Source organism: Canis lupus, chromosome 17 (assembly GCF_011100685.1).
Source record: "Canis lupus familiaris isolate Mischka breed German Shepherd chromosome 17, alternate assembly UU_Cfam_GSD_1.0, whole genome shotgun sequence".
Lineage (NCBI taxonomy): Eukaryota > Metazoa > Chordata > Mammalia > Carnivora > Canidae > Canis > Canis lupus.
The window spans coordinates 59,008,729-59,027,756 of NC_049238.1; the positions used below are offsets into that span (position 1 = coordinate 59,008,729).

General features: G+C 41.2%; 1 protein-coding gene and 1 long non-coding RNA gene across 4 annotated transcripts in view; one reads left to right on the plus strand and one right to left on the minus strand.

Moving 5' to 3' along the window:
* LOC111090704 overlaps positions 1–19,028 on the minus strand; it is a 37,950-nt gene that overhangs the window by 13,310 nt on the left and 5,612 nt on the right. The window contains exon 2 of the long non-coding RNA XR_005372705.1: positions 14,271–14,435. This is a non-coding gene — a long non-coding RNA (uncharacterized LOC111090704). The remainder of the gene's footprint in view (positions 1–14,270; positions 14,436–19,028) is intronic.
* Positions 8,537–19,028, plus strand: part of GJA8 (gap junction protein alpha 8) — a 70,134-nt gene continuing 59,642 nt past the window's right edge. For all 3 annotated transcript variants that reach the window (XM_038561999.1, XM_038562002.1, XM_038562008.1), the window contains exon 1: positions 8,537–8,737. The gene's annotated coding sequence lies outside the window, so the exon portion shown is untranslated. The remainder of the gene's footprint in view (positions 8,738–19,028) is intronic.

The following is a 19,028-nucleotide window of genomic DNA, read 5'->3' on the forward strand; positions in this document are numbered from 1 at the left end:
GCTGGGTCAATTCTGAAATCCCCCCCATTCACTGGACCAGTCTTATCTATAGCCAGGAGTTTAGCAAAATATGTCTCAAACATTTTTCTTCATGTCTTCTTCTCACCATCACTGGCTGCCCTCCCCCGACTTCCACCAGTGCCCAAGATCCTACCTCTCTTTATCAGAATAAACTCTTTGAGAAAAATTGTATTGGATAAATATATATCAGCTAGCATCAGTCTAAAGGTGTAGGTCAGCTCCTGCCTCTACCAACTATACTCCATCCCCTTAATTAACCATTCTCTCTCCATTCTTAGCCCTGCTCCACTTCTCAGACCCATCCCAGGATAGGTGGGTTGGTTACAAACAAGCACAGACTTTGGAGTCTAGCTGTGTGACCTTGAACAAGTCACATAGCCTTTCAGCAAAATGGGTACAATAAATACCTACATCTTGGGGTTACTGTCAGGAGTGGAATAATATATACAAAGGGCTTTTATACAAGGCCTGAAAACATGGTACCTGCCCCCCAAAATATGACTATATGCATTACTTTTGATTAAGCAATCTTAACCTTCTTGCCCTTACCTCCCCAGTTCTTGACTCTTACCTCAATTTGGTCTTTCACTTTGACCATTCTCTCCCTGAATCTGCAGCTCTTTGAGATCAGGATCTTAATCTGTCTCTAGCCCCTGATATATAGGTCCCCATGTCTGGCAAAAAGTGAGTGCTCAAGAAATACTGAGTGAATGGTGGGACTGATATTCTGACTTAGATAAGGCATGGCAGGGCTAACTCCTGGGCTCCTTCATCATGTCCTGAGTTTCAGCTCCTCTTCAGCTGGGCTTTTGATCCTTTTTAGTTCCCCACTTCTCCTGAGAGGACTAAACATTTCCTCCACCAAGGACTTTGGAGTCCTATCCCTGAATCCCATTTCAGGCTGGGCCAAGACCCAAAAAAATTCCAGGCATCAATTGTCTGCCCCAGATTCTACATGGCCCACTTGCTAAGGGGTGGCTTAAATTCAGTCTTTTTAATATCCATCAGCACCTCTCCCACTGATATGGACCATGGTAATTTTCTTAATCTTACACGAAATGTGAATGAAAGTATATTTCAAAAGCATTGCTTTGTTTATTGATTTACACTATACCATCCAAGTAAAAATAGTGCTTGCTATGCAAAAGCAGCTTTAAGATAAGAATCCCAACATCTTCGCCAACCTGATTTCTCTCCCTAAGTGCCACAAATCTGGAAATTCTGGAGTCATCACTGGCCCTACCCTTTGGTCACTGATAGGCCAATTATGGTAAATGGGGACTAAGGCTGCTCCCCAAGCACTGTCATGCTCAAAGGCTGGTTTAGAGTAGGTGCAGAAGGCCTAGTTTGCTGAAAGCAGACAGACTGGGATAGGTGGAGGAGGTTTCCTCCATCCATGGGAAACTACCCTAACCTTAGGTCTTGCTTCCTATGACCTACCATTGGCCTCCAGTCACTCTCATCTTCCTTGTCCAGTGGGTAAGGTGTGCATGAAAACAGCTGTAAAGGGCCTTCAGCTTGAGTATTGCTAGATTCCCACTCACAGAGCCCTTCCCACATGGTAGACTTTTTTCTAGCCAGAAAGGGCCTTCTCAAAGCCACAAAAGCCTCTCCAAGGCGTGGAGAAGGCCTACTTCAGTGTGGGATCTAAGACCTCCTTAACTGCTATGCAGCTCTCCCTGCCTGAAGCTCCCTTCCTGAGTTGTCCTGGGTCACCTGCCTCAGACCTCAGGGCTCCACACACACGTTGTAAGCATTCAATCTACTTGAATAATAACACACAAAAATAACCTCAGGATGGGAACAGTGGTAACAAGTCATTGACTACAAAATCTTTCCTATAATTTCATACTAACATGCTATCATCAGCGATGGCAAGGACGACGGCATCCATAATCAAAAAGGCAGAGCCTGCCCTGGGAAGATGGCTCATTATCTCCACTAATTACTTCTGTGCTTTTGTTTAAGCCATTTCCCTGCCTGGAAGGCCTTGCCCCTATCGCCTTCCATCAATTAAAGTCTTACTCATCCTCTAAGACCCAACTCATATGCTACTTTCTCCAAGAAGCCTTTCCTAATCCTCCAGTTAGAGTTAATTGCTTCCCTTTCAATGTTCCTATGACATTTATTATGTAATATTTTATATCATATTAAAATGTTCTATGATATTTATTACATAATATTCCTGTCATTATATTAAATGTTTATTATATAATATTTATTATACAGTATTCCTTTGTCATCATATTAAAATGTTGTCATAATGATATATGGAAGGTGATTAACGCACTGCCTAGCCTATAATATGGCTTTAGTAAAGAGAAGCTACCACTAAGATTTGGATTTATACTCTTCATCTGGCCCAAAAGTTTGAAAAGTACAGAGTTTGAGGAAAAAAACAATTTCTTAGGCAAAATAAAACATAAATCTAGCTGTTCCAGGAACAATCTGAAAGAACATACAGACATAGGGTATACCCCTTGTTTCTTCTTCTGTTGGAACACACATTTCATTTTGTCCAAAAGACATCTCTCATTCCAGCTATGCTCAAACTCAATTCCACCTGAATACTTTTAAGTACCAAGCTTTATCAAATAGCTCTCATATATCAAGTTCCTATGTGTAGCAGGCCATAGGCTAGATGCATTAACATTCAGTTAATCCTCCTGAAAATAGAAAAGTGAAAATTTACCCAAAACGCAGTTAATAAGTAGAATATTTGAGATTTCAAACAAGGCCTAACTCCTAAGCCTGGTCTTACTGTTGTGCTTTCCTGCTTACTTGTTGGAAAGTTTTCCTAAGTTTTGTATTTTAGGTAGAAGCTGAAAGCTCCACCCATAGCTGTGAATTTTATCCTTTGAGATCACCAAAACATACCTAATCACCTTCCACTTTACCAGCATGCAAATAATTAAAAACAGGTGGCCTGACTCCAAGCCGTTTCTTCTCCTGGGTCAGCAACCTTCCGCTGTTTGCTCTCCTACAAAGTGGCCCCAGAATCCCTCATAGCTGGATCCCCACCTCTGGACATGTTTCAGTTTGTCCCTGTTGTTCTTTAAGGGCAACACTCAGAACGAAGAACACTCAGCAGGTGTGGCCCTAGGCTCAGTGAGGCAGGCAGAGCACAGGCACACTGAGTCCCTACTTCAGGGTAAGTCTCCTTCACCTGTGCTCAAGTTATGCCAGGTCACCTCGGGTCTCCACACTACACATACAATTGGCTTTTTAGGGCTAAGTGTATGACTTTCCATTTATCCCTATTAAATCCCACCTTGTTATACCCAGGACATCGCTTTAGTCTGCTGAGAGCATTCTAAATCCTGATGTTGTCATCCAACGTAGTTGCTAACTCTCTCAGCAAATTTGATCACTATGTTCTGTGAACCCATCCAAGTCATTAATAACAATGTTGACTGAGACCCCCGCAGCAAATGACTAGAGACCTCCCCGAAAGTTGACACTGATTCATTAATCATTAGTCTTTGTTTGTGATGGTTCGACCAATTACAAATCCACTTAACTGTACCAGGCTCACAGGTCTATATCCTGCCTGATAACCCCGTCAACAAAGGAAATGAGCTTAGTCTGGCATAGCTGGTTCTGAGTGAGCTCCTGTTGTTTTATGAAGATTAGTCTGGCGGAGCGAATCCTGGACCCACACTGGTTCTCCTGATGGAGTCTATACATAAGCTAGGAGTTGCAATAACATGATAAATCACCTGTAATCACTCCCAGAACTCTAACAGGCCAGAGCTCCCAATTACCTCCCCTACACAAAACAAAAAATACTTAAATGTAAAGACCAGCCTGAAGGTGGATTGCAAAATTTATCTTTGGTTCTCTGACACATTGCTCTGATCCCTTTCCTAGTATGTGGTGTCTTCTTTTCTCTACCCCAGATGAATCCTGTGACCACCTGAAACCCTCTGACATCCCAAGGTTCCCCACCTTGGTGCCTTATCTCATTCCTGCCCTTCCTAAATGCCCTCAAGCCCAAAATTAACTTTTCCTGAATCACTCCTCCCCATCCTATTTTCTTAATGTACTGATCTCAGACAGATATAAAGGAAAAAGCAACTGGGTTGAAAGAATTCATGTTGAAGTATGAACGATTAATTGTCCTGTAAGAATGTTGGTATTTTTGAAACAGAAGCAGTTAGCACCAAATAATCTCTAGGTGGTGAATGAGAAGCCATGTGATAAAATTGGAGTAAAGAATTGCAAGGAGAATTGATAATCTCTTTTGTTGGGGAGCTCTTGTATTAGTCAAGGGTCTTGAATGCAAACAACAGAAACTCACTCTGATTACCTTAATCAGAAAGGGGATTTAGAAAAAGTTTCACGTATTATCCTCAGAACTGATAAAGAAGCTTGGAAGTGAGACAGAATCTAAGAAAGGCTAAGCAGCCAAGAACTTGTTCAGATCACACAACAAAAACAGGCTGTCTAGAAGGCTATGGCAGGCTCCACTGCTGATGGACTCTTGCTGCTACTGGACACTCAAACTAAGTCTCTAGGCATCTGAATCTCTGCCTCTGCTGCCTAGAAGGGTTTCAACTGCCCCAAAGGTTCAAGTATCAGGGTCAAAACATCTATTGGCCAAGCCTGGACCACATTGCCACTACCCAGTGCCAGGGAGCAGGAAGATGGCTACTTTCCTCTCCTTGGCTTTCCTAATGGGACATTTGTCCTTCTCACTCTCCCCTATTATTTTAGGATTCAGAAGTAGAGCATCTTAGAGCATGAGGAATGTCCAGTAAGATTCCTAGATCTCCTTAAGTTTTACCATGTACTTTTACTGAGAGTCTGCCCCTGGGTTTACCCCTCCTATAGCCATCTGTGGAGGTTGGAAAGAACTTGATAACTTCAAGTCATTGAAGTAGTACTATCATAATGTAATTCTCTTACCTGTCACTGCTCCCAAGCACGGCAGCCAGAACCTTGACAAACCACATTTTGTTTACATTTTTAAAAACTTTGTTAGAATATAGCACACATATAAAGAAGTACATAAATCACAAAATGTATAGTGCTATGAAATTTCACAATGTGAACATACTTGTTCAAGAAATACTGTCAGCACCCTGCATGCTCCCCCATCTTGTATCAGTCCCTACCTCCCAACGTAACCACTGTCCTGACATCTAGCATCGTAGATTTGTTTTCCCTGTTTTTAATTTTAAGATATGGAATCCTATAGTTTTTATTTTTTTTTTGACTGTCTTCTTTCAATATTTTGTTTCTGAATTTTATCCATATTGTTGGGTATGGTTGACCAACCACTTTCAATATTACTATTTCAATAGTAATTTATTGCACTAGCTGACTATCCCCAGGGGCCTTGGGAGTTACAGATATCATATACTGAGGTCAGCTCAGAAAGCAAAATCTTTAGACATTTGTTACATTCGCAAGAAATTTGGACCCACGCTTAATGAGTTGTAGTATACTTGAGGAATACCACCTTCCTGTTATAATGTGCTAAACTCAGGTTATTATGAGTAATAACAGTAGTGATAAAGATATAAAGGATACCTTAGATCTAGAAATGTGTTTCACATGAGTTTAACATACTCTACAAAACGTCCTCTTAGTTCCTGAAAATGCTTGCACCAGAAAGAGAATTTAACTTAACACATAGTTAAAGGACTTGGTTTATTTGAGAGTATTTGGAGTGCATGGGGTGTTGGGCTTGTTTTGTGACAGACAAAGGCTGTGCACTTGGACATGGCCGAGTGAGCCATCCTCCTGCCCAGTGCAGTGGTCTCCAAACACATAGGTGATTTGGGGTAGACTGGGCTTGAGGAATCATGATAGCAAGGAAAGGGTTACTGATGCAGCTAAAGATCACAAAACAGGTTTACAAAGAGACTGCTGTTGGAGATAAGGAGATGCATTAAGAGGGGCTGGCCACGGGCAGGACAAGGAACGCCAGTTGATCAGACCTAAAACATTTATGCTCTCCCAAAAATGTGCTCCAGAAAAGCAATCTCCGTGGAGAAACAGGTTGAAGATTAAATTGCACCTCCCTGAGATACCCACAGTCATTTGATAGTGCACTTGTGGGGTAGAGGGATCTAGAGGTGAGAAGCCACAGGGAGGAAAGGAATGGCTAGCAGGGCTTTGTGGGGAGAAGAATTCCTGACTCTCAGCTGTTTGTTCTGTAAATGGAAGAAGTACTTTGCATTCCATAGGTCTCTGAAATAAAGCCTTCACTTTGAAAGACTCTCTGTTCTTGATTAACTCATACCGATGAGACAAAGAGAAGTTGCTGCAAGTCTTGAGAGTCCCCAGTTAGTGAAGAAGGCAGTTAGGTGACAAGTCTGAAGCCTGGCTGCTGGCAGAGGAAAAAACCTGAAGTGCCCAGCTAGCCTCTCCCCAGCCCTAATGTTCCCTCTGTTTCCCATCCCCAGTCCAGCCCCGGACTCAGAATCTTGTTCACAACTGGATGGGAATGAGGGCAGGGACAGTAACATAGAGAGGAAAAGGGAGAAAGGAAAAATAATCAGAAGAAAGAATCTGAGCAAGAAGTACAAGTTGAAAGAGACTGCCAGGATTAGGAAGAAAAAGGAGTGTGAGAAGGGAGGAAGGAGACATGTTAGAGTCCTATGTCCACTCTTTCCCCTGAAAACCATGAACTTCCCCAGTGTGAATGACAGGCAAAGGGAAGCCATAAAGAGACATTGCCAAAGGAGTAGGCAGAGGAAGGCTCCTATGGGCTGAGAGATGAACTTCTGATTTTACACTTCACTGAAGCATTCATTTACATTTGTCTGTTGAAGTCCTTTTGAAAAAGAAACTTGGTGTGGAAGGCTGAGTACCTTTCAAATAAGGTCAAGAATCTCAACAATTATGTGTATCTACATGTGTCAGACATTGTTTTAGAAGTTGCAGGAGATATTAAAATGGGACAGAAGAATGTCTCTGTCCTCTTACCTACCAGGGAATATAGGACAGGTTATGTTCAGGGCCACAGGAAGGATAGATACCAAATAAGACATTGAAGACCGGCAAAGGGAGAGAACTCACCCTCGTAAAGTGAGCAAAGATTCTCCCAAAAGAAAACTATATTTAAGAAGAGCATGGAAAAATAGAGGGTGGAATACTAAAAGCCAAAAGGAGAAAAGCTTTGTGCATGTTTGAAATGTGTAGCCAAAGCTTAGAGGGCTACAAGGAAATAGGGCCAGAACGAAGAAAAGCCGTACAAAAAGGCATTTGAATGGCAGAGTTTGGGCTTTATTTAATAAGCAACAGGGAGCAATTGAATGCTTTTCCACAGGAGAGTTTCCATGGTCAAGTTACATTTTAGGAAAAGTGATCTGGACACGGTGTAAGTGATTGTGATGGCAAGGGGCTGGAAACAAGGAGTTCAGTTAGAAGGCTACTGGTATCATCTATGGAGGAGTAATAGCTAGGCTTGGGGTAATGTAAATGGAAGGACAGGATAGATATACATATATTTTTTAATGTTTCATTGATAAAGTTCATAGAACTTAGCTATTGATTAGGTAGAGTTGGCACAGGAAAGGGAATAGTGATTCCAAGGTTTGTGTCCAGAGCTGATAGAAGCATTATGGTGCCATTAACACAAATAGGAAAATCAGACAGGCTCAGCAGTGTGTGTGTGTTGGAGGGAGGGACAAAAGGCAAGGAGAGAGCTTAGTTTGGGGATGTATTGAAATGTTAGTAGCATTTCTAAATAGCGTAGGAAGAGGTTGAAAGGTGGAAAGTAATTGAGTTGCAGCTGAATACATAGACATAATTACCATCTTCATAGCAATAGGAGAGGCTGAAATCACCAAAAATTGAAATGCTAACACAGCTGAATGCTCACTGTACATCAGGAGCTGTCATTATCCACAGGTACAGAGGCACAAAATTAAGGGTTAGAAAGATAAAGTGAACAAGGATCTGAACTCAGGTAGTCTGACTCCAAAACCTGCGCTCTCTGCCACTAGGCTTGACTGCATCTCAAGTCCTGACAGAGCAAGCTCTTGGGGGGTGCAGTGAATGGTGAGGAAATGGACACAGCACGTTGTGAAAGAAAAAAAAAAAGACACCAAATAACCAAAACCAACAGAACAGAACACAGGAATGGCAGGACCATGGGAAGCAGATATAAATAAGCCTAAACAAGTTTCTAAGTCTGGGAGATCCTGAAGAAGAGCCCAGGACAGGCCAACTAACATAGAAGGCTCTGGATGAAGTGGAATTAATAGACCCAGGAAAAGAGTTAGCCTGGGCAAGGAAGATAAAAACTTCTCTGGAACCAAAGAGGAGCAAGAAGGTGGAAATACAGAGGAATCTTGAGTAGAAGCTGAGAGATCTGAGGAAGGTAGCTGTTAGGGGTTGAATTGTGTCTCCCCCAAAAGATGCTGAAGTCCTAACCATTAGTACCTGTGAATGTGACCTTATTTGGAAATAGAATCTTTGTAGATGATCAAGTTATGATGAAGTCAGCAGAATGGGCCCTAGTCCAATATGACTGTGTCCATATAAAGAGGGGAAATTTGGACACAGAGACAGCCACAGAGCAAATGCCATGTGAAGATGAAGACAGAGATTGGGGTGATAATGTCAACAAGCCAAGGAATACCAAATATTGCCAGAAGACCACTAGAAGCTAGAAGAGAGGCACGGAACAGATTCTTCCTCACACTCTCAGAAGAACGAAGTCTGCCAATACCTTGATCTTGGACTTCCAGCCTCCAAAACTGTGAGAGAATAAATTTTTGTTGTTTAAGCCACCCAGTAGGTGATGTTTTGTTATGGCTGCCCTAGCAAAAGACAATGGCCTTGACCTTCTCAGCAAGTGGAAGATGTGTCCTTTACATCACACAGCCTCTGTAGAGAGAAGCTGCCAGTTCAATCTAGGGCCAACCGGGGTGCTGGTGAGTAGAGATCATACTCTACCGGCAGCCCTTGGCCAAAGTTGAGGAGGAATCAAATGGGAAAAATCTTCTTCTCTTCCCCCTCTAGGGATTAATGGGGCAACTGCTTTCCCTATCTGGCTAGACTCCCTGAGGTGCAGGAATGGGAGGTGGGTGCAGTCTCTGAGCTGACCACAATGGAAGCAAGAGCCATGCATGCAAAGGGTCTCTCTGAGGTAAACTTATGGCTGTGATCTGGGCTCCAGCAACACAGGCTCACTCTGGAAGTGGTCTTTTTTTTATTTTTTAAGATTTTATTTATTTACTCATGAGAGACACAGAGAGAGAGGCAGAGACACAGGCAGAGGGAGAAGCAGGCTCCATGCAGGGAGCCTGACGTGGGACTCGATCCCAGGTCTCCAGGATCAGGCCTTGGGCTGAAGGCAGGCGCTAAACTGCTGAGCCACCGGGGCTGCCCCTGGAGGTGGTCTTTAACATAAGATTGTTCTCAGAAGATACTGTAAGTTACATATGCACCCCTTGAAGTGTTGTTCTGAGACTGACTTTTTTATTTGTTTGAGGAGGAAAGGGAGGAATTAATTTTATTTTCATGTAGCCTATGAGTCTGCTGTCCCCAGTAGCCCTACTGGTCAGGGACTGTGTATTGTCCCTGTGTATGTGGGGACATACACAGTTGACATTGTGTATGTCCCCACAGTGCTTAACCAGGACCTGGCACATAGTTGCTACCCTGAAGAACAGGGAGAGATCATGTGAGAGCTTCTATAGTACTTAGAATAAGGATGATCATTTTGAGGAGAGCATGTTTCCATGTTTTTTATTGCAAATGCAGATTCAGAACACTGAAACTCATTCAGAGAGAAAACTAAAGCTCACCCAATGTTGAGAACTTTCTAACACTATTTCTACCACCTTCCAAGGTAATGAGCCACCATTCTCTTCCATTTATGTGGTACAATCATTTTTTTTTCATGCTTAGAAAAAAAAGGATTATAACAAAATAGGGAGTATTCAAGAAGGAAAATACTGGAAGGCAGAATTTTTAAAAGCAACAACGCACTAGAAGCCTGGAGACTGTTTAAGCACAATTGACTGACAGCCCACAGTGGGGGGGTTGGGGAGAGACAAAGGAGAGAGTATGAAATGGACTGAAATATCAGGCACTTGAAAAACTTCTGTTCCCTGACCAATCAGCAGAATATAAGTGAAAAATAGCCCAAGGTGAGGGAAAGAAAGGGAAAGTTGAAGGAAGTGGACAATTAGAGGTAAAGTAGAAACGAGGTAATTAAATATATATAAGGTAGAGCTTTGCAAAGAACTCTTAAATAAATGAAATCAATCCATAAAAGGGAGGCACCTAGCTAGGAAACCACGGAGATCCACTAACAATGATTCTACAGCTGTATATAGCACATACCTCAACCTAGAGAGAGAGGCAGGAGTTGCTCTTTCCACTTCACAGGAGGGAAAGCTGAAGTTCAGAGATGGTGTGTGATTTATTCAAAGTCACACAGCTAATAAGTGAAAGAGCCTGATCTCTAGCACTCAGAATGGAAAAGGATTTAGTTCACAGACTGAATGAATAGTTTACCTTCTTCTTATCTAGAGAGGTGATAAAGAGTCTTACCTCTAAATTTTCCACTAAAATAGACAAATAGATATATTTTCCTCACCTTGCAGCAGCAAATTGTAGTTAACACATGGTTTAGGGAATCTGATCTAGGCTCCAACCTTAGCTCTTCAACCTACTAACTAGAGACCATGATCAAGCTGTTTAATCTCTCTAAGCTCTGTTTCCATAACTGTAAAATAGCAGTAATACTTCCTACAATTATTTTGAGTGGGGAAAGAAACATAATTAGGTAGGTAACCAATTGCTAATATTAAGTGCTTAGTTTTTCTAGTAATAAAAATATTTGTCTATTGAAAAAGTAAATTTTAAAGTTTTTAGAAACAAAATCATAACTTACTGAAGAGTGTGCTCATTTTATTCTAGCTACCTACACCTGAGCCTGGTGTCAGATCATTCTACCATAAAGACACTACAATGGTCTTCAGATGTTAGGAGCAGAATTACTAGGGATGGGGATAAAGTGCATCTAAAGGGCTTGGCAAAAATAAAATAATAAAATAATAAAATAAAATAAAATAAAATAACAACATAAAATAACAACATAAAATAAAATAAAATAAAATAAAATAAAATAAAATAAAATAAAATAAAATAAAATAAAATAAAATAAAATAAAGGGCTTGGCAGGCATAAACGGGAGTGGCAAAGTCACACCTCACTGACCTGGAAGATGAGCACCCAGTCCAATCCCCAGATGCTGTCTAATAACCCCGGACCAAGGTTATCCACACTACCCAGCACCTGCATGCCACCCTCTGCAATCTTTAAGTGGCCTTGTGAAGTAACTACTGGTATTAATCTCTTTTCACAGGTGTGAAAACAGAGACCTATAGAGATTGAGTAATTTGCCCAAGATCAAGTTAAATTGGAATTGATCTAACTCCCAGTTCTGTGTTCTAAACCCATGGATTTCATGAATTAGTAACTTTAAAGTTTAGAGATACGGAGTTTCCAAATCATGTGACAGATAAGAATATAATTTCTAAGATATATCATTCATGCATGCATTTATTCAATATGTATTCATTGATGTCTACTATGTCCCAGGCACTGTCTTAGGGGCTAGGATGCAGCAATGAACAAAGCCAAGTCTCTGCCTCCTGTCATGGTCATTTATCATGTTTTGCTACCAAGGATGTTTTATTACCAAAAAGATGTTTAAAAGATGTGTTATTATAAAAAGCATGAGAAATAGTAACACTGTACACAGAGAGATAATAGAAGTCCAAACATAGAAATAAGAATAGGGGCACCTGGGTGGCTCAGCGGTTGAGCATCTGCCTTCAGCTCCAGGTCATGATCCTGGGATCCTGGGATCAAGTTCTGCTTCAGGCTCCCTGCAGGGAGCTTCTCCTTCTGCCTATTTCTCTGCCTCTCTTTCTGTGTCTCTCATGAGTAAATAAATAAAATCTAAAAAAAAAAAAAAATAATAATAATAATAATAATACAAAACACAAGAAAAAGGATTGGAAATAATAATAGCAAACAGGAAAAATACCAAACACAGGAAAGAAGGCTGTTTTAAAAGATAGGAAAGAATTTCAGAATAAAAGTAAGTTCTTCCTATGAAAAGCTATCTAGAACCTATGCCGATAAAACACAGAAAAGTACAAGATCAATTTTTATTTTATGGTACTAAACTGTATATTATTGATTGCCAGTTTGAAGGTTTATATTGATCAGTGCACTAGGGTGTCTGGGTAGCTCAGTTAAGGTTAAGTGTCTGAGCATCAGCTCAGGTCATGATCCCAGGATCCTGGAATCCAGCCCCACATCAGGCTTCCAGCTCAGCACCCATGCTCTCTGTTACTATCTGTCTCTCTCTCTCTCTCTCTTTCAAATAAATAAAATATTAAAAAAAAAAAACAGTGCACCAGTAAGTGGACATTGATAGTCCAACTTGTTTTGGTAGCTCATTTCAAATCACAGTCTTTTTTTTTTTTTAAAGATTTTATTTATTTCATGAGAGACACAGAGAGAGAAGCAGAAACATAGGCAAGGGGAGAAGCAGGCTCCTCCCAGGGAGCCCAATGTGGGACTCTATCTCAGATCCCGGGATCAGGCCCTGAGCCAAAGGCAAATGCTCAACCATTGAGCCACCCAGGTGTCCCGAAATCATAGTCTTTCTAGAAATTTGTTTCTCATGTATCTATGCACCTAAAAAAGGAAACAATCTTCTAACCCTGTGTCTCAATTTTGGGTAAAACAAGCATTTCCCCACCTCCTACCTCACCATTCTCCCTACAGCTGTAAGAGAGACCAGGGCCCAAGAGAGGGCAGGGCCCATGTCCAGCCGGTTGGGCCGTGGGTATCTGACCACCCATCTAGCAGCAGGTGGGCATTTATCCAAAAGGGATGCTGCAGATGGGTGAGGACACTTCCACAAAGACTAGCAAGGTCTAAGACTCTGCCAGGGAACTGCCCCAAATTTCAGTTCTTCAAAGATTCCATCTCTCTCTTCAGTAGGCCCCCATGAAAATGCAAATATTTCTGGGATGTTAAGCTATCAGCCAACACTTTCCTTATCAGCCACAGCACCTTTGTTATCAGCAAACACCCTGGCTTAAATTATTTGACAACTTTCCAAGTGTGTGTGGGAAAGAAACCCTGCTTTGTCCCCCATAGGGGGAGGTGAAGAGTGGAGATATGGTTTGGAGAATGCAAGGTGGGAGGAGAGAATAGTTACAGGAGGACCAAAGATAGGTCCCCACTACCTTGACATCTTTTCTACTGGCCCTGCACTCATGGGAGAGGGGCAGAGGGAGGGTGGGAAGTGTGTGTGTGTGTGTGTGTGTGTGTGTGTGTGTGTGCGTGCGCACGCGCACACATAATCTGTGAGCCAACTTCTAGGAAGCAGACAGCAAGTTCTGAAAAAAGGATTGCAGGCAAGTTTATGAGGCCTGAGCAGAGCACACAGGCTCTCAAGGGATGGCTGATCTGTCATTCAATGGACTCATTAAAAAAAAAATCACAGCCAGCTGCTTTCCTAATACCCAGCTGGTTCTTGCTTCCCTTCTAAAAGGCCATTTAAAAATGTACCCTTATCCACTCCAGATCACTTTAAGCACTTAGTAAGTAGTTACAATATGACAAAGTTGTTGACTGGTATGAGATGCTAAAAGTTATAACCGTTCTGGGTAGCTGGGAGCAGTGAGCTCTGGCCAGTGCAGGGGGTTGCAGTGTACTGTTGTCAGCTGCTGACCATTGAACCAGGTCCTGCTCCCCAGGCCACACCTTCCAGCTGTAGGCTTAATGTAGATGGTATCCGCTCCTTCTCTCCATCAGTGGTGTCTACAGGTGTTTACTCCCCCTAGCTCTTGGTGTCATTCATTCCATTTGTTTTCTCCTAAATTCTTCAAGGAATTTTCCATCAATATGTCTTACTGTGGTTTCACAGATCATGAAAAAGGCAATCACTTATTAAAAATAACATTTTAAATACCATTTAGTTCTTCAGATAAGTGGTCACGACAAGATAAGGACAATGATCAATATACAAAATTATAAACATAATGTCATCCCAACACTATAAAAATAAAGCATTACACATATACAAATCTAGGAAATGAAGATAGAAAATACACCACAATATTAACATAGTTCATATAACACTGGTTATCTCCAGGAGTTGAGGTTGAGAGTGACTTCTATTGCCTTTCCTCAAATCCATCCACTTCTCTCCAGATTCCTTGCCATCACCTAGTCAAGTCACTATCATCTCTCACCTGGACTTCTACAACAGCCTCCTAACTGGCCTTTCTGTAGCTATTTTTGCCAATTCGTTCACCACATAGAATCAAAAGTTATCTTCTTCAAATGTAAATCTGGGGATCATGAAGATAGGGTAACAAACTGGCAGCAGCTGCCGGCTCCTTGCATGAAACCCAACCCTGAAATGACAAAGAAACAAGAGTGAGTTTAATGGACCCAATACTTATTGCAAAAACTATTGTTTGTATGCTTGTTTTTTGGTTGGTAGGAAGTCCAAAGTTGGTTAGATCTTGGGGCATGTTGCAAGTTCAGAGAATGGCAGCCTAGAGTAGACAAGGGATAGAAACTTTGGATGGTATTTTAGTTTCCTATCGCTGTATAACAAATTACCACAAACATAACTTACAACAACAAACATTTATTATCACCCAGTTTTTGTGGGTCAGGAGTTCAGACACAGCTTATCTGGAGTCTCTGCTCAGGATGTCACAAGGCTACAATCAAAGTGTCTACCAGGCTCCATTTTGTTCTAGAGCTCTGAGTTCTCTTCCAAGCTCATCTTCTCATTGCTAGAGTTCAGTTCCTTGTAGTTATAGGACTAAGATTACTGCTTTCTTGCTGGCTGTCAGTGAGGGCTGCTCTAAGCTCCTAGAGATCCCCCCAAATAACTGTCATTGGCCTCCTCACAAACTGACCACTTCTTCAAAACCAACAGGAGAACCTCTCTCTCACTCCCTCCATCCCTCTCCAGTCTGCGAAGATGGGATGTTATAAAATGTAAGGTAATCACAAAAGAGATCACCTCATCATATCGCAGGTCCCACTTACACTCAAGGAGAGGAAATTATACAGGAAGAATTCTGTCTTCCACAGAATTCTTGGCCCCCTGGTCCCCAATGATTCATGTTTTTTCCACATGCAATATACAATCACCCCTATCTACTATAGGTTGAACTCTTAACCCCCCTGTACCTAAGAATGTGACTGTACTTGTAGACAGGTCTTTAATGAAGTGACTAGATTAAAATGAGGTCATTAGGATGGGCCCTAATCCAATATGACCGGTGTTCTGAAAGAAGAGGAAATTTGGGCACAGGCAGGTGGAGAGAGAAGACCATGTGAAGACACAAAGGGAACACAGCCATTCATCAGCCAACAAGAGAGGCCCTCAGAATAAACCAACACTGCTGAACCATGATGTTAGATGTCTAGCCTCCTAAACTGTGAGAAAATAATCTCTGTTGTTTCAGCCACCCACTCTGTGTTACTCTGTTATGGCACCCCTCATGGACTAATACACCACCCCATGATCCTTATCCCAGTGCATCATAATCAAAATCTTATCATCTAAATCTAATTCTTATCACCTCATTAACTCAAAGTCCAAAATCTCATCATCTAAATCAGTGCTGATGAAGATCCTAGGTGTAATCTATGCAATACAGCACTTGGGATGCAATTCCTCTCCATTGAAAGACCTGTGAAACTAAAGAGAGAAGGTATCTGCCCCAAACGCAATGGTGTGACCACCTTAAGGATGATAGCTATCAATAGTCTGGCTCAAAAATTGGGAAGATAAGAGGTAAAAAAAAAAAAAAAAAAAGAGTCCCTGGTCCTTCACAGTCCTGACATTCAGCCAGGCAAATAAATGTTAAATTTCCTTGATTCGGTTTTAAGGCATGGGGATAAATTCTGTATGGCTCTCCACCCTCTGGACACTGTGTTCTGCCCTCTGAGCCACCCTTCCTCTTCCACAAAAGATAGCCCATGTTGTAGCAAAGTAGTTTTATTAGTCTCCTTCCTGCCAGGAGCTTGGCGTCCTCACCTAAGCCTGACACAGGGAACTGGAACTAGAATAGAGAGAGGAGAGCATCTTTGCAGGTGAGGGGATGGCCTTAAAAATGGGAGATTGGTTTCACACTGGGGAATTATTGAGGGGCATTAGTCAAGTAATTAAATATGCTATCAATAGTGAGAGTCAGATTTCTCAACATCAGAAAATGGAATTACAATTACAGAAAAGCAGAAAATCAGAATGAATTCTGTGATGTTGAATTTGGAGCTAGCAGTTTGCAATATACATATTAGATATGGAAATAAATGTAGATATATAAGCATGTATATGTATACATACATATCTTTCCTAGTTCTTTCTGGTGAGAAGTCTTGGGAGTCTTGCTTATTAGCCATAAGCACACCTACTCCAACTCCTGGTTTCTAAATATTATTCTCCACTTAAAAGAAGTACGGCTTCTTAGAGAGATGTCCAAGTTGAAGGCTGGGGCAGGGAAAGTATAAGATGATCCTATAAATTATTTTTTTGCCAGAGGCAAGGAAGTACTCAAAGAATGATAGAGATACACAGATCTTGAAGATTTGTCTCTTCAGCCACCTTGAAGAGACTTCCACTGAGCAAATTGGAAACAATTTGAGTATCAGAATAAATAACAATTGTAAAAATCTGTAATTCTTTAAGAGGGAAACAAACAATGAATCCTTATAGATATAAAATAATACGTGAGTAAATTAGCAGTTTGTTGGGGTCTAATAGGATAGTTACATAGTTTCGTATTTTTCCACACATAACCGTTTATTAATTACAAAGAGAAAAGAAGTAACTTGAGACTGGAGAAGCCTGAGGGACATCATCTTAATAAACCAAAGTTAATGCCAATTGGTAAGGGGAAAAGTTGAAATTTGCACCACCTGGTATGATGCACTGAGACTAACAGAGCATCATTTCTGTGTTTTCCTTCCAAAGAATTCATAACCTGAATCTAAGACAAGAAAAGAGGATAAATGCCTAAATGAAGAGACATTCTACAAAATAACTGGCCTACAATCTTTAAATATGGCAAGGGACATGACAGTCAAAGAAAGATTAAAGAACTGTCCCACACTGAAGTGAACCAAAGAGACTTGGTGCATGTAAACTGGGGTTTTGCACTGTATCTTTTAGCTGGAAAAAGTACAATTGCAACACTTAAACTTTGAGTGAGATCTGACGGCAGTAATGCTTCAAAGTTAATTTTCTGATTTTGTTGACTGTATTGTTGGTATATAAAAGAATGTCTTTATTTGTAGGAAATACCAAGTTAATAAAGAATCGGACTGGCTATCTTTTCTCAAATGATTAAGGAAAAATAGTCACTTCTATAGTACTTTGAGAGTTTTTGGAACCTTGTAATTCTTTCCAAAACTGCTTAATGAAAGATATACTCTCAAAAAATAGGCTGTGGTCTACCTGGCAGGGTGTCCTCCATCTCTGCCTTGTGGGCCCTCCCCAAACAGTGGGAATGGAAGACAATAGTTTCTTGCTGATCTCACGCTGTGGAAAGGAGCTGCTATTGTCAGCATAGCAGCAGCTGACTGTGGCTCAAGATTTTTCTGTCCACATTTCTGTATTAACTTCACTGACAAATCATTCTCACAATTCTCAGAAGATATGCCCCATCTGTAATATAATCACCAAATCAAAGACCCAGGTCTGACTAAAATCTCTCCCATTCTTCAGACTACAGATCTCTGTCTGTCCCTGAATCTTTCTAAACCAACAAGGCGTCTGGGTCTCTTCAGAAATAGATTTACTTCCTATTATATTATGGGGAATGTTGCTGACTTTTACATGAGATTTCCTGCTTTCTCTCAGCAAGTGACTAAACTGGTTACAGCTAATTCTGCTGGGAGGTAACCAGCTGTTTTTGCACAATCCTGCAGCCATTTCCATGAATTAACTTGGGAGCATTGCAGACCCTTGAAAAGCAGCATAAGGCTCTGGTGCCTGACAGCTTTAGTAGGATTTAGCAGCCTCAGCAATGGACTGAATATAAAGAAACATAAAATCTATTAACAGCTGCTCCTGATATTGTCCGTGTAGACTTGGGTGAGATTAAAAAAAAAAAAATCTCTCTATCCTTGTGGGTAATATGATGATACCACTAGCCCATACCTATTGTCAAGGTGTGTGTGAGGATAAACAGAGTGTACTTAGAGTCTTGAGTTCTTTATTAAAATAACATCATATGGGCACCTGGGTGGCTCAGTGGGCTAAATGTCTGCTTTTGGCTCAGTTCATGATATCAGGGTCCTGGGATAGAGTCCTGCATTAGGCTCCCTACTCAGCAAGGAGCCTGCTATTCCCCTTGCTTGTTTGTCCTCTCTCTCCCAAATAAACAAAAATTTAAAAAGAGAGAGAGAACATTTATAGTCATATTGCTGTATTTATTCAGTGCTTAAAAAGGAGAAATTTTAAGCCCTAGTTCTACTAAATATAAGAATTATTATTAACAATTACATTATAGGTAATAAGATTGTTTTTTTTTTAATTTTTATTTATTTATGATAGAGAGAGAGAGAGAGAGAGGCAGAGACACAGGCAAAGGGAGAAGCAGGCTCCATACACTAGGAGCCCGATGTAGGATTCGATCCCGGGTCTCCAGGATCGTGCCCTAGGCCAAAGGCAGGCGCCAAACCGCTGCGCCACCCAGGGATCCCAATAAGATTGTATTTAATCATTTGTTTATTCAACACATATTCATTGAGTACAGACACTATGCTGGAACAAGGATGAAGCCATGAATAATAGCTCTTGGAGCATAGAGTCTAGTGGGAAGATATGCAACTAGCCAGCCCTCACAAGTGCAGGAAGGGACAACTAGAAAAAAAACTGTTCCTCAAAAAGTTAAAAATAGAACTACCATATGATCCAGCAATTCCACTTCTGGGTGTCTATCTGAAGGAAACAAAATCACTGTCTCGGAGAGACATATGCA